Source organism: Hetaerina americana, unplaced genomic scaffold (assembly GCF_022747635.1).
Source record: "Hetaerina americana unplaced genomic scaffold, ioHetAmer1.1.p SCAF_6, whole genome shotgun sequence".
NCBI lineage: Eukaryota > Metazoa > Arthropoda > Insecta > Odonata > Calopterygidae > Hetaerina > Hetaerina americana.
The window spans coordinates 53,253,710-53,259,743 of NW_027287205.1; positions in this window are offsets into that span (position 1 = coordinate 53,253,710).

Consider the following 6,034-nt stretch of genomic DNA (forward strand, 5'->3'; position numbering starts at 1 on the left):
TAAATTAAGGTGGGCAACAAGTAAAGCAAAAGAAGCATGGTGGAAGACACAGTGCGAGGATATGGGAAGTTTGCAGAGGAAGGGTAAAATTGGTGCGCTGTACAGCAAAGTTAAATCCTTATTGGGAAGTAAGAAAGGAAGATATATGCTAACAGTAAGAGATAAGCTGGGTAGTATAATAGTTGACACAGGAAAGATCCAAGAGAGATGGAAGGAATATGAACAGGGTCGCACCCGAAAGTGGTAGGACTGATTTCTTTACAAGAATTTTATTGACGATATACTTATATCAACTTAATAATCTTCAAAGGATGCTCCTTGAGCTGCTGCACACTTAGTATAACGTTGCTCCCATTCCCCGTACGCCCACTGGAAATTTTCTTTGGGGATGCCATTGATGACCCTCGTCGAAGCCTCTTGAACGGCCTTTAACGAGTCAAAAAGTCGTCCCTTGAGCTGTCTTTTCATCAGGGGGAAGAAGAAGAAGTCCGGTGGTGCCAGATTGGGAGAATAGGGCGGGTGTGGTAACGTGGCAACGCCGTATTTGGCCAGGAGCTGTCTGACGACGAGCGAATTTTCAGCACTATCTTGGCGCACAACTTGCGCATGGCCAAATCCTGTGAAATAATGCATTGGACGTTGGATTCAGACAGACCCAACTGGTCTGCAATTTCTTCATTGGTTAAGCGTCGGTCTGTGTTCAGCAGTGTCCTCACTCTGTCCACATTCGTGTCGGTTCTTGCCGTCGACGGCCGTCCGGAGCGATGGTCGTCTTCAACGAGCTCCCTACCCTCTTTAAACAACTTGTGCCACTCAAATACTGTGGAACGGCTTAAGGCAGTGTCCCCATAATCCTGCTTGATGATATCGAGGGTCTCAGTTGCCGTCTTCCCGAGTTTCGCACAAAACTTCACGGAATAACGTTGCTTTAAATTCAGATTCATTTTGTTTTTCATTGTGGACAAAAAACTTGCTTTACTAAAAACGGTGTCCTCACTCAACGACAGCCTGCAGGTGACTGAGGTTGGTGTCGGTCTGTTGCTAAGAGCCCCCTCTACCTTACCCTGCCAGGCAGACCCTCCTCCACCGCTCCGTTCGCGCCAGAGAAAATCAGTCCTACCACTTTTGGGTGCGACCCTGTAGAAGAACTGTATAGTAAAGAACTTAGACCAACAAAGTTAGACATTGAAAAAGAATATGACAGAGAAAGATAGCTTAGGTTCAGGCATACTAGACGATGAGATAGAAAGGGCATTAAGGGAGATGAAACTAAATAAGGCCGTGGGGGTGGATGACATTCCCGTGGAACTTTTAAAATGCTTAGGAAAATGTGGGAGGAAGAGGCTATATGGGCTGATCCGTAGTATTTATGAGGAGGGAATCTGGCCGGAAGACTTTGTGAGATCAGTTTTAGTTCCTATTCCGAAAAAGGTAAAGGCCACGTCATGTGAGGACTATAGGACAATTAGTTTGATATCCCACGCGGCTAAAGTTGTTCTCAGGATCATAAACAAAAGGATAGAGAGTAGGGCAAATGATTACTTAGGGGATGATCAGTTTGGGTTTAGGAAGGGGAGAGGTACGCGTGATGCCATTGCAGTAATGAGATTATTAATCGAGAGGAATATAGAACACAACCAGGAGGTATTTGCCTGTTTCGTAGATTTCGAAAAAGCATTTCATAGAGTGAATTGGGAAAAACTAATGAGTATATTGCAGAAAATAGGAATAGATTGGAGGGAAAGGAGGCTAATCCGCAACCTGTACATGTCTCAGAATGCTCAGGTGCGGGTGGGAAACGGGGAGTCAGGATGGGCAGTGTTAGGAAGAGGTGTAAGGCAGGGTTGCTCATTATCACCGATGCTGTTCAACCTGTATGTGGAGGAAATGATTAAAGAGGCATGGGAAGAACTGGAAGTAGGAATGAAAGTGGGTGGGGAATTCGTAAAATCAGTTAGGTTTGCTGATGACCAAGTTTTAGTTTGTCAATAAGCCAAGGGGTTGCAAGCAGTGCTGAGTGAATTGGAAATTCAGTGCGTTAGATATGGGATGAGAATCAATATTAATAAAACAAAGGTTATGCGGTTTTCTAGAAAGAAAAAGGCTAAGCTAAACATTAAAATAGGAGGGCAAAAACTGTTCTACCTGCAAGAGCAGGTAGAACAGTTTATGTAAGTGTCTTGGACCAACAGGGTCAGAGTAGTAGGGACGTAAGGAGAAGAATTGCGCTAGGCAAAGAGGCTTTCACAAGGAGGAGGGAGTTGATGACAGGGACTTTGAGTAAGGATGTTAAGAAAAGGCAGTGGGATGTTGAAGACTGTAATAGAGGGAAGAATGTTAGGCAAATGGGGAAAGGGAAGGAACAGGATAGGAATGGTGGATGGGATGAAAGGAGGAAGGAAGTACTCAGAGATGAAGAGGGACCTGATATAGAGTAGGATAGTGGATTTTGTGTTTTGTTAGGAGTACAAAATATTTATTTGGTAGTTGTGTCCATCCAAAAACCTACCTTAACCGGCAGATTATCAAATAATAATAATTAGTCTACAAATGTACCCCCTCAATTGGTGGCATAGTTGGACTTGTGTAAACCAAAACCAGTTGCTGCATATAACATCTAGCCTGCAGTTTATCATAAATTTATCTTTATTCTGCCCTGATTTTCTATGTGACATCTTTGATCAGGTCATTGAGAAAGAAATGTAGTACCTGCATGGTAAATAAAATCAACCCTGTCTCACCCAGTCTGATGTAGTCAGCCAAATACAGGATGGATATGACTGGATTTTGGCTATCTGGATTAGCTCATCTATCTTTCAACAATCAGAAGTATCATCTGGAAAGCTGGCTTTGATAGAGCTCTCCTCAAACTAGGTCTTTATGACATGTACATGTTACACATCAACAGGAGGGGCCTGCTTCTTTTCCTGTTATGTCTATGATTTTCGGTTCTGGTTTACATAAAATCAATGTCCCCATCAATCCAGACTTGAACCCAGGACCTTCTGGTCAGGAACTTATATTCTAGATTTCCATACAATCTCTTCTTTCATTCATCTCTCCCAGTCTGTTCCACATATGTCTTCTTAGGTCTTTTTAAAGGGATATTATTTTGCTCCTAAAAATTACATGATGCCTCTAGCTGTGGACATTTTCCCTGGTTCTTCCATGCTTTTCTTTTCTGTGCATCCCATTTTTATTTGATCCATTCAATTGATTACCAGCATCAAATTTTGAGGAAATTGAGTGTCCCTCTCCGTATATCTTTTTCATTTAAAGATGGAATTTGTCGTGCCTACACTCAATTCCATTCTGAGCTCAGCAATTGTCCCGTCATCATTAGAGACAATGCCTAACATTGCTTCTTCCAGGCATAGTTAACAGTACTGGTGAGAAATTGCAGCCTTGCAAAATACGATTATTTATCAACAGCTATGACTATGATAGTTTAACAGCCTTCAATTTTAGGACATTCTTAACACCATTTTTGAGCACCGAATTAGGCAGTTTCCTTAGCTTTAGCTACAAGTTAGTTTTATATTTATAATTTTTATAATATCTCTCCCCAAATTATGGTATCTATACCAACTTCTCCCTTCTGATTACATGATTTTACTTTCCTTTCTGTTATTTTCATAACATATCCCTGTGCCTATCATTAGAAAATTATGATAATATCCTAGAATGTTTTTGATAATCCACTTATATAATAGTCATGCTTGGTCTTATGTTACCCCTTTTTGATATGTACTCAGTCAAGAAAAACTTGATGTTAAGTAAGACTTAACAAAGGGAGACTTACTCTGTTTAATTAATTCTTCCTTATTGACCTAACCTAATCTATCTTTCACGTTTATGATATTGTTCTTTCCCTTAAACTTCTAACATTCCTCACCTTGAGAGTTTCTTTGATCAATTCACCTCAATCACTTTGCCCACTGCTTCCACCCCACCATATACTCCTCTATTATATATCTGTTTAGTCATTCAGCTCTCATGATTTTCTTCACAAGACAAGACAAGATCCTCACAGCACCTTCTTTTGTACTTGTCTATTACCATTTCATCCAATGCAAATTATTTAATTATCCACTCAATCTTCACCGTAGGTCCCTGATTTTTTTATCACAATCAGGTTCAAGAACCACCTATTCATTGCATTTATTTGCCATTTGTTCTTACATGTATTCTCCCATAACTAAGTTTACTTCATACAATAATGTGGGAAGCAGCACATTAATATATGCTCTCATGTTTGTTACCTTTGACCAACATTCTAATTTCTTTTATATATTTCCCATTCATTATCCTTTTCTGGTAGAATGCTGTAGTCCAGGGGGTAGAGCGTTGGACTGCTGACCGGAGGGTCCCAGGTTTGATTCCCAGGCAAGCCACTCTGGGCACCTGCAGCTCCACCCAAGCTATGAGATTTTTCAGGTACCAGATCTTCCTGGTAAACCATAATTGGCACAGGGAAAGGAATATCCTGATGTGTATAAGTAAATTTCACGCGCTTAGTACTGGGTAAACTCTACCAACACCTACCAAACCGGCCTTCACATTTCAATGGATAATTAAAATGAAGACATAAACTTCACATTAACCAAAAAGTAATTTTTAACAATGAAAAATGTTTTCACTTACTTTGGAGATGAGACTAATGACTTTTTCTGTCATGACATATTTTTACCAAATGTAGTTGTTGATTTAATGCCATCATTATTCGTTTAAATATATATTAAATTCTTATGAAAAGGTTGGAAAATCTTGCATTTCAATTTTATTCATGTATTGGTTTTTTAGAAGCATAACTTGCTCAACTAAGGTCATCCGATTGAACTCTTCTATGTACAAGACTGTGATATCTAAAGTTGGTTTTTGTTATTTTTTTGTGATGTGAGTTTCCACTCCCTATCTCCAAAAAGATAGTGAAAAGAATCATAAAGAGATATCGTGGACAGAGTAGTATGCTTCTCTCTTTTGATGAAGCTGACTATGACAGTGCAAATATTATTATGTGTATGTCCTTTTTTTCTTTGTTTGACGTTAGTCGCATATGAAAAATATTCTGCTTGTATGATATTGTGCTTGTATGATGTTGTGCTTGTATATATAATTGGCAGTTTTCGATACATGCATATTAATAGGAAACTTACACCTTCATTAAATTTTATACAATATATAATCTTTGTGTGATGTATATGCGTAGGATATGCGCCTATGGGTATGGCATTACGTGCACTGCCAATGTGCGAATCTATGGAGAATATATGGATATGACTATAATTTGTTAGGCTGGTTTTCATTCGGGCTTTGGTCTAAATTTGATCTTGGGAGTTCAAAAATGACCACCATGAATTTCCCGCTCAATTCACGCCACCATCGGAGAACACTTGAAGTTATTTTATTTTCTATATTCAACAAAAGTAAGAATTTTTAGTACTTTTGAAATAGCATATACGGTAAAAAGTAAATTATATATCGTAACGATTCTTTATAACTCCATTTCAAAACTGAAAGGCCCTCTCTCTCCACTCGACCAATCAGAGGTGAGATATTATCGACCAATGGGGTGGTACATATTTAAGCGGTTTCAAGAAGTTTGAAATTTCTGTGATTAAGGGCGATCCGGAATTAAAGTTTCATGAGCATTTGATGCGTTTATCGGTATTATTTAAAAAACTGATTTTGAACTACAGAATTGATAATAACATAAGTAGTTTCTTTAAATGAGCGATTTGTAGACAGCAAAATTAGTTAACTGTAATGCAAAAGTTCGTGGGAAGAAATATTTACGTTCATCTGATTCGGTGAAATTCTTGAAATTTAGCATACATGTTCCAGGTAAGCATTTGATGTTTCAATGTTGCAACAAAGAACATTTTAAATTAATTTTAATCATAATACATCCTTGGGAAAGTGCAAAGGATAATTCTCATAAACAAAATTCCGACCGCCAATTATTAATTCTTATATTTCAGCTCCGAACAAAATTCCCAGTTTCCAGGTTCATTCCAGAAGAAATAACAATTTT